Source organism: Oncorhynchus clarkii, chromosome 13, assembly GCF_045791955.1.
Source record: "Oncorhynchus clarkii lewisi isolate Uvic-CL-2024 chromosome 13, UVic_Ocla_1.0, whole genome shotgun sequence".
Classification (NCBI taxonomy): Eukaryota; Metazoa; Chordata; class Actinopteri; order Salmoniformes; family Salmonidae; genus Oncorhynchus; species Oncorhynchus clarkii.
In genome coordinates this window covers 59266391-59277752 of record NC_092159.1, presented here as the reverse complement: position 1 = coordinate 59277752, position 11362 = coordinate 59266391, and positions in this window count along the sequence as shown.

Here is an 11362-nt window from a genome sequence, read left to right as displayed (position 1 = left end):
GTCTGTATAGTGGACCAGACACTGTGTCCTGTGTCTGTATAGTGGACCAGACACTGACCTGTCTGTATAGTGGAGCAGACACTGACCTGTCTGTATAGTGGACCAGACACTGACCTGTCTGTATTGTGGACCAGACACTGACCTGTCTGTATAGTGGACCAGACACTGACCTGTCTGTATAGTGGACCACTGACCTGTCTGTATAGTGGACACACTGTCCTGTCTGTATAGTGGACCAAACACTGTCCTGTCTGTATAGTGGACCAGACACTGACCTGTCTGTATAGTAGACCAGACACTGACCTGTCTGTATAGTGGACCTGACCTGTCTGTATAGTGGACCTGACCTGTCTGTATAGTGGACCTGACCTGTCTGTATAGTGGACGAGACACTGACCTGTCTGTATAGTGGAGCAGACACTGTCCTGTCTGTATAGTGGACCAGACACTGACCTGTCTGTATAGTGGACCTGACCTGTCTGTATAGTGGACGAGACACTGACCTGTCTGTATAGTGGACCTGACACTGACCTGTCTGTATAGTGGAGCAGACACTGACCTGTCTGTATAGTGGACCAGACACTGACCTGTCTGTATAGTGGACCAGACACTGTCCTGTCTGTATAGTGGACCAGACACTGACCTGTCTGTATAGTGGACCAGACACTGACCTGTCTGTATAGTGGACCAGACACTGACCTGTCTGTATAGTGGACCAGACACTGACCTGTCTGTATAGTGGACCAGACACTGACCTGTCTGTATAGTGGACCAGACACTGACCTGTCTGTATAGTGGACCAGACACTGACCTGTCTGTATAGTGGACCAGACACTGACCTGTCTGTATAGTGGACCAGGCACTGACCTGTCTGTATAGTGGACCAGACACTGACCTGTCTGTATAGTGGACCAGACACAGACCTGTCTGTATAGTGGACCTGTCTGTAGTGGACCACACTGACCTGTCTGTATAGTGGACCAGACACTGACCTGTCTGACCTGTCTGTATAGTGGACCAGACACTGACCTGTCTGTATAGTGGACCAGACACTGACCTGTCTGTATAGTGGACCAGACACTGACCTGTCTGTATAGTGGACCAGACACTGACCTGTCTGTATAGTGGACCAGACACTGACCTGTCTGTATAGTGGACCAGACACTGACCTGTCTGTATAGTGGACCAGACACTGACCTGTCTGTATAGTGGACCAGACACTGACCTGTCTGTATAGTGGACCAGACACTGACCTGTCTGTATAGTGGACCAGACACTGACCTGTCTGTATAGTGGACCAGACACTGACCTGTCTGTATAGTGGACCAGACACTGACCTGTCTGTATAGTGGACCAGACACTGACCTGTCTGTATAGTGGACCAGACACTGACCTGTCTGTATAGTGGTCTGTATACCAGACACTGACCTGTCTGTATAGTGGACCAGACACTGACCTGTCTGTATAGTGGACCAGACACTGACCTGTCTGTATAGTGGACCAGACACTGACCTGTCTGTATAGTGGACCAGACACTGACCTGTCTGTATAGTGGACCAGACACTGACCTGTCTGTATAGTGGACCAGACACTGACCTGTCTGTATAGTGGACCAGACACTGACCTGTCTGTATAGTGGACCAGACACTGACCTGTCTGTATAGTGGACCAGACACTGACCTGTCTGTATAGTGGACCAGACACTGACCTGTCTGTATAGTGGACCAGACACTGACCTGTCTGTATAGTGGACCAGACACTGACCTGTCCTGTCCTGTCTGTATAGTGGACCAGACACTGACCTGTCTGTATAGTGGACCAGACACTGACCTGTCTGTATAGTGGACCAGACACTGACCTGTCTGTATAGTGGACCAGACACTGTGTCTGTATAGTGGACCAGACACTGACCTGTCTGTATAGTGGACCAGACACTGACCTGTCTGTATAGTGGACCAGACACAGACCTGTCTGTATAGTGGACCAGACACTGACCTGTCTGTATAGTGGACCAGACACTGACCTGTCTGTATAGTGGACCAGACACTGACCTGTCTGTCTAGTGGACCAGACACCAGACACTGACCTGTCTGTATAGTGGACCAGACACTGACCTGTCTGTATAGTGGACCATAGTGGACCAGGCATGACCTGTCTGTATAGTGGACCAGACACTGACCTGTCTGTATAGTGGACCAGACACTGACCTGTCTGTATAGTGGACCAGACACTGACCTGTCTGTATAGTGGACCAGGCATTGACCTGTCTGTATAGTGGACCAGACACTGACCTGTCTGTATAGTGGACCAGACACTGACCTGTCTGTATAGTGGACCAGACACTGACCTGTCTGTATAGTGGACCAGACACTGACCTGTCTGTATAGTGGACCAGACACTGTGTCTGTATAGTGGACCAGACACTGACCTGTCTGTATAGTGGACCAGACACTGACCTGTCTGTATAGTGGACCAGACACTGACCTGTCTGTATAGTGGACCAGACACTGACCTGTCTGTATAGTGGACCAGACACTGACCTGTCTGTATAGTGGACCAGACACTGACCTGTCTGTATAGTGGACCAGACACTGACCTGTCTGTATAGTGGACCAGACACTGACCTGTCTGTATAGTGGACCAGACACTGACCTGTCTGTATAGTGGACCAGACACTGACCTGTCTGTATAGTGGACCAGACACTGACCTGTATAGTGGACCAGACACTGTATAGTGGACCAGACACTGACCTGTCTGTATAGTGGACCAGACACTGACCTGTCTGTATAGTGGACCAGACACTGACCTGTCTGTATAGTGGACCAGACACTGACCTGTCTGTATAGTGGACCAGACACTGACCTGTCTGTATAGTGGACCAGACACTGACCTGTCTGTATAGTGGACCAGACACTGACCTGTCTGTATAGTGGACCAGACACTGACCTGTCTGTATAGTGGACCAGACACTGACCTGTCTGTATAGTGGACCAGACACTGACCTGTCTGTATAGTGGACCAGACACTGACCTGTCTGTATAGTGGACCAGACACTGACCTGTCTGTATAGTGGACCAGACACTGACCTGTCTGTATAGTGGACTGACCTGTCTGTATAGTGGACCAGACACTGACCTGTCTGTATAGTGGACCAGACACTGACCTGTCTGTATAGTGGACCAGACACTGACCTGTCTGTATAGTGGACCAGACACTGACCTGTCTGTATAGTGGACCAGACACTGACCTGTCTGTATAGTGGACCAGACACTGACCTGTCTGTATAGTGGACCAGACACTGACCTGTCTGTATAGTGGACCAGACACTGTCTGTATAGTGGACCAGACACTGACCTGTCTGTATAGTGGACCAGACACTGACCTGTCTGTATAGTGGACCAGACACTGACCTGTCTGTATAGTGGACCAGACACTGACCTGTCTGTATAGTGGACCAGACACAGACCTGTCTGTATAGTGGACCAGACACAGACCTGTCTGTATAGTGGACCAGACACAGACCTGTCTGTATAGTGGACCAGACACTGACCTGTCTGTATAGTGGACCAGACACTGACCTGTCTGTATAGTGGACCAGACACAGACCTGTCTGTATAGTGGACCAGACACAGACCTGTCTGTATAGTGGACCAGACACTGACCTGTCTGTATAGTGGACCAGACACTGACCTGTCTGTATAGTGGTCTGTACCAGACACTGACCTGTCTGTATAGTGGACCAGACACTGACCTGTCTGTATAGTGGACCAGACACTGACCTGTCTGTATAGTGGACCAGACACTGACCTGTCTGTATAGTGGACCAGACACTGACCTGTCTGTATAGTGGACCAGACACTGACCTGTCTGTACCAGACACTGACCTGTCTGTATAGTGGACCAGACACTGACCTGTCTGTATAGTGGACCAGACACTGACCTGTCTGTATAGTGGACCAGACACTGATAGTGGACCAGACACTGTCCTGTCTGTATAGTGGACCAGACACTGACCTGTCTGTATAGTGGACCAGACACTGACCTGTCTGTATAGTGGAACAGACACTGACCTGTCTGTATAGTGGACCTGACCTGATAGTGACCTGTCTGTATAGTGGACCAGACACTGACCTGTCTGTATAGTGGACCAGACACAGACCTGTCTGTATAGTGGACCAGACACTGACCTGTCTGTATAGTGGACCAGACACTGACCTGTCTGTATAGTGGACCAGACACTGACCTGTCTGTATAGTGGACCAGACACTGACCTGTCTGTATAGTGGACCAGACACTGACCTGTCTGTATAGTGGACCAGACACTGACCTGTCTGTATAGTGGACCAGACACTGACCTGTCTGTATAGTGGACCAGACACTGACCTGTCTGTATAGTGGACCAGACACTGACCTGTCTGTATAGTGGACCAGACACTGACCTGTCTGTATAGTGACCTGTCTGTATAGTGGACCAGACACCTGACCTGTCTGTATAGTGGACCAGACACAGACCTGTCTGTATAGTGGACCAGACACTGACCTGTCTGTATGTGTCTGTATAGTGGACCAGACACTGACCTGTCTGTATAGTGGACCAGACACTGACCTGTCTGTATAGTGGACCAGACACTGACCTGTCTGTATAGTGGACCAGACACAGACCTGTCTGTATAGTGGACCAGACACAGACCTGTCTGTATAGTGGACCAGGCACAGACCTGTCTGTATAGTGGACCAGACACTACCTGTCTGTATAGTGGACCAGACACTGACCTGTCTGTATAGTGGACCAGACACTGACCTGTCTGTATAGTGGACCAGACACTGACCTGTCTGTATAGTGGACCAGACACTGACCTGTCTGTATAGTGGACCAGACACTGACCTGTCTGTATAGTGGACCAGACACTGACCTGTCTGTATAGTGGACCAGACACAGACCTGTCTGTATAGTGGACCAGACACAGACCTGTCTGTATAGTGGACCAGACACTGACCTGTCTGTATAGTGGACCAGACACTGACCTGTCTGTATAGTGGACCAGACACTGACCTGTCTGTATAGTGGACCAGACACTGACCTGTCTGTATAGTGGACCAGACACTGTCCTGTCTGTATAGTGGACCAGACACTGACCTGTCTGTATAGTGGACCAGACACTGACCAGACACTGACCTGTCTGTATAGTGGACCAGACACTGACCTGTCTGTATAGTGGACCAGACACTGACCTGTCTGTATAGTGGACCAGACACTGACCTGTCTGTATAGTGGACCAGACACTGACCTGTCTGTATAGTGGACCAGACACTGACATAGTGACCAGACTGTCCTGTCTGTATAGTGGACCAGACACTGACCTGTCTGTATAGACACTGGATAGTGGACCAGACACTGACCTGTCTGTATAGTGACCTGTCTGTATAGTGGACCAGACACTGACCTGTCTGTATAGTGACCTGTCTGTACCAGACACTGTGTCTGTATAGTGGACCAGACACTGACCTGTCTGTATAGTGGACCAGACACTGACCTGTCTGTATAGTGGACCAGACACTGACCTGTCTGTATAGTGGACCAGACACTGACCTGTCTGTATAGTGGACCAGACACTGACCTGTCTGTATAGTGGAACAGACACTGTCTGTATAGTGGACCAGACACTGACCTGTCTGTATAGTGGACCAGACACTGTCTGTATAGTGGACCAGACACTGACCTGTCTGTATAGTGGACCTGTCTGTATAGTGGACCAGACACTGACCTGTCTGTATAGTGGACCAGACACAGACCTGTCTGTATAGTGGACCAGACACTGACCTGTCTGTATAGTGGACCAGACACTGACCTGTCTGTATAGTGGACTGTGTCTGTATAGTGGACCAGACACTGACCTGTCTGTATAGTGGACCAGACACTGTCCTGTTTGTATAGTGGACCAGACACAGACTATAATAATACAAATAAAGGAGCAGAGAAATGTATTAAATAGAGTTGTACTGAACCAGTCTAACGACTCAGTCTGCACCAGACACCTGACAACTTGAAGTAATTGAGAGGGACAGACTATCAGACATAAACATCTAGAGTGAATATTATCTTGGTCTGTGCCAAATCAAACACACCACTGTTGTATCTCTATGAGGACAACATCTACCACCGTTAGTCAGGTGGAACACTGGACCAAGAGACAAGGGTTTCACAAGAGTTCCAAGCTTGTCTTTCCAGATCCAATCTCACTGACCTTTCTCAGGCAAGTACAGGTGAAATGTTACCACACACATCACCATGCTTATCCTTTGTGGTTTGTCTCGAAAAGGTCTCTGATCAAAACATCAATACCATATACAACGTGCAGCGCTGATATCTTGAGTGCAGGATAAACATGAAGCTGTATCCTACACACACACACACACACACACACACACACACACACACACGCAGGAGTTGTATCTGTTTTTACAATTATGTCTCCTTCATTTGCCATGTTCTGTATAGGATGAATCCAGCCAGGAAGTTGAATACAGGTCACTTCTATAATGACATCATTGAGATCATTACAGGGTTCTCAGTCACTGCCATGTGAATCTCTCACTCCTTAAACTCTCACGGACCAAATCATGCAATATTTTAGTTCTGGGTTAACCGAGAGTACTGACTCCTAAACTCTAAGAGGACATGTTGCTATGGAGAAGCAGCCACGAGAGCTACAGAGGACATGTTGCTATGGAGAAGCAGTCATGAGAGCTACAGAGGACATGTTGCTAAGGAGAAGCAGCCATGAGAGCTACAGAGGACATGTTGCTATGGAGGAGCAGCCATAAGAGCTACAGAGGACATGTTGTTATGGAGAAGCAGCCACGAGAGCTACAGAGGACATGTTGCTATGGAGAATCTCCAGATGAGAAGACAAGCCTTTGTTTGTGTTTTGCAGCCAGACAGGGACCTCTGATTCTCTTTGCTCCCTTTTGGTGACTGCTCATCTGTACAAGTGTTCCCACTTCACTGAACAGGTCATTGGTCCGGCGTAAACAAGAGTACAGTGTGCTGTTACAGTACTGTTTAGGCATGTCTCAATAACAACCATGTTGATGCCTAAACAATATTGTTGTCCAACTTACTGAAAACAATAGTCATTACATGGTCAGACCACACACCTATGGATGATACCATTACGGTCAATATAGGAGCATTATAGGAATGTTTTCTCTATGTTTCTCCACATTATAGGAATGTTTTCTCCACATTATAGGAATGTTTTCTCCACATTATAGGAATGTTTTCTCCACATTATAGGAATGTTTTCTCCACATTATAGGAATGTTTTCTCCATGTTTTCTCCACATTATAGGAATGTTTTCTCCACATTATAGGAATGTTTTCTCTATGTTTCTCCACATTATAGGAATGTTTTCTCCACATTATAGGAATGTTTTCTCCACATTATAGGAATGTTTTCTCCACATTATAGGAATGTTTTCTCCACATTATAGGAATGTTTTCTTCACATTATAGGAATGTTTTCTCCACATTATAGGAATGTTTTCTCCATATTTCTCCACATTATAGGAATGTTTTCTCCACATTATAGGAATGTTTTCTCCACATTATAGGAATGTTTTCTCCATGTTTTCTCCACATCATAGGAATGTTTTCTCTATGTTTTCTCCACATTATAGGAATGTTTTCTCCATGTTTCTCCACATTATAGGAATGTTTTCTCTACATTATAGGAATGTTTTCTCCACATTATATGAATGTTTTTTTCACATTATAGGAATGTTTTCTCCACATTATAGGAATGTTTTCTCTATGTTTTCTCCACATTATAGGAATGTTTTCTCCATGTTTTCTCCATGTTTCTCCACATTATAGGAATGTTTTCTCCATGTTTTCTCCACATTATAGGAGCACTTCTGGTGTTCATGTTCAGCCTTGACTGTGCAATTGTCATTGGTATTAACTGCTTTTACGGCATTCCTCTCTTTACGCTCTTCTACAGGCTTCTTCAACGGCTGTTGTCGTTGCACTGGAAAACGAGCCAATAAATAACCCCAGAGCTCTGCTGAGCCCTGAAGGCTTCTATCTTCTGTTGATCTTGGAGGAGGTCAGACCTGAAGATCAGCCTCCCTTTTGGGAAAATCAGCGGGAATTCACAGTCTTCTAAGCTTGGCCTCGGCTTTTGTTTAAGTGTCAGAAAACAAAGGACCTTTACACCAGGGAATGAGAGAGAGAGAGAGAGAGAGAGAGAGAGAAGGAGAGAGAGAGAAACACTTTGAACAGATCACTTGAGTGACTACTGACAGACATGATAAATGTGTTTAATATCTACAGTGTGCTTTGTTAGCTTTCTGCAGGATTTGTTGTTGTTAAGATATGGTTCTTATTATGGTCTCCCACACCATGCTGGAGTCTAGACTGTCACACCATGCTGGAGTCTAGACTGTCACACCATGCTGGAGTCTAGACCATCACACCATGCTGGAGTCCAGACAGTCACACCATGCTGGAGTCTAAACCATCACACCATGCTGGAGTCTAGACCATCACACCATGCTGGAGTCTAGACCGTCACACCATGCTGGAGTCTAGACCATCACACCATGCTGGAGTCTAGACCGTCACACCATGCTGGAGTCTAGACCATCACACCATGCTGGAGTCTAGACCGTCACACCATGCTGGAGTCTAGACTGTCACACCATGCTGGAGTCTAGACCATCACACCATGCTGGAGTCCAGACAGTCACACCATGCTGGAGTCTAGACCATCACACCATGCTGGAGTCTAGACCGTCACACCATGCTGGAGTCTAGACCGTCACACCATGCTGGAGTCTAGACCATCACACCATGCTGGAGTCTAGACCGTCACACCATGCTGGAGTCTAGACCATCACACCATGCTGGAGTCTAGACTGTCACACCATGCTGGAGTCTAGACCATCACACCATGCTGGAGTCCAGACAGTCACACCATGCTGGAGTCTAGACCATCACACCATGCTGGAGTCTAGACCGTCACACCATGCTGGAGTCTAGACCGTCACACCATGCTGGAGTCTAGACCGTCACACCATGCTGGAGTCTAGACCGTCACACCATGCTGGAGTCTAGGCAGTCACACCATGCTAGAGTCTAGACCGTCACACCATGCTGGAGTCTAGACAGTCACACCATGATGGAGTCTAGACCGTCACACCATGCTGGAGTCTAGACCGTCACACCATGATGGACCTAGACAGTCACACCATGCTGGAGTCTAGACCGTCACACCATGCTGGAGTCTAGACCGTCACACCATGCTGGAGTCTAGACAGTCACACCATGCTGGAGTCTAGACCGTCACACCATGCAGGAGTCCAGACAGTCACACCATGCTGGAGTCTAGACCGTCACACCATGCTGGAGTCTAGAACGTCACACCATGCTGGAGTCCAGACCGTCACACCATGCTGGAGTCTAGACCGTCACACCATGCTGGAGTCTAGACCGTCACACCATGCTGGAGTCCAGACAGTCACACCATGCTGGAGTCTAGACCGTCACACCATGCTGGAGTCTAGACCGTCACACCATGCTGGAGTCCAGACAGTCACACCATGCTTGGGTCTAGGCCGTCACACCATGCTGGAGTCCAGACCGTCACACCATGCTGGAGTCTAGACCGTCACACCATGCTGGAGTCCAGACCGTCACACCATGCTGGAGTCCAGACCGTCACATCATGCTGGAGTCTAGACCGTCACACCATGCTGGAGTCTAGACCGTCACACCATGCTGGAGTCCAGACAGTCACACCATGCTGGAGTCTAGACTGTCACACCATGCTGGAGTCTAGACCGTCACACCATGCTGGAGTCTAGACCGTCACACCATGCTGGAGTCTAGACCGTCACACCATGCTGGAGTCTAGACCGTCACACCATGCTGGAGTCTAGACCGTCACACCATGCTGGAGTCTAGACCGTCACACCATGCTGGACCTAGACCGTCACACCATGCTGGAGTCTAGACCGTCACACCATGCTGGAGTCAAGACAGTCACACCATGCTGGGGTCTAGACCATCACACCATGCCGGAGTCCAGACCGTCACACCATGCTGTAGTCCAGACCGTCACACCATGCTGGAGTCTAGACCATCACACCATGCTGGAGTCTAGACCATCACACCATGCTGGAGTCTAGACCATCACACCATGCTGGAGTCTAGACCGTCACACCATGCTGGAGTCCAGACAGTCACACCATGCTGGAGTCCAGACAGTCACACCATGCTGGGGTCTAGACCATCACACCATGCCGGAGTCCAGACCGTCACACCATGCTGGAGTCTAGACCGTCACACCATGCTGGAGTCTAGACCGTCACACCATGCCGGAGTCTAGACCGTCACACCATGCTGGAGTCTAGACCGTCACACCATGCTGGAGTCTAGACCGTCACACCATGCTGGAGTTTAGACCGTCACACCATGCTGGAGTCTAGACCGTCACACCATGCTGGAGTCTAGACCGTCACACCATGCTGGAGTCTAGACCGTCACACCATGCTGGAGTCTAGACCGTCACACCATGCTGGACCTAGACCGTCACACCATGCTGGAGTCTAGACCGTCACACCATGCTGGAGTCCAGACAGTCACACCATGCTGGGGTCTAGACCTTCACACCATGCCGGAGTCCAGACCGTCACACCATGCTGGAGTCCAGACCGTCACACCATGCTGGAGTCTAGACCATCACACCATGCTGGAGTCTAGACCATCACACCATGCAGGAGTCTAGACCATCACACCATGCTGGAGTCTAGAACGTCACACCATGCTGGAGTCTAGAACGTCACACCATGCTGGAGTCTAGAACGTCACACCATGCTGGACAGAGTCCAGACAGTCACACCAGGCAAGCCCTTAGCTCTAATTCGGGCAAGCATTTGGGCCTGGCACAGGTTTTGTTAATTTGGCGATGAGCTCAGCTATTGATGGCGTTGGCGGCCCGTGGGTTCAATTACGGTAAAACAGGGAGATGGAGGAGATTACGAGCGGCTATTTAAGTGAGGGCATATCTCTTCCTGACAGCTATGCAACAAATTGCACCTTGGTAGCAGGCCCTATTGGGTCTTGTTGTGAGAGGAGCCAGGCATTACGGGGTCTTGTTGTGAGAGGAGCCAGGCATTATGGGTTCTTGTTGTGAGAGGAGCCAGGCATTATGGGGTCTTGTTGTGAGAGGAGCCAGGCATTATGGGGTCTTGTTGTCAGAGGAGCCAGGCATTATGGGGTCTTGTTGTCAGAGGAGCCAGGCATTATGGGGTCTTGTTGTCAGAGGAGCCAGGCATTATGGGGTGTTGTTGTCAGTG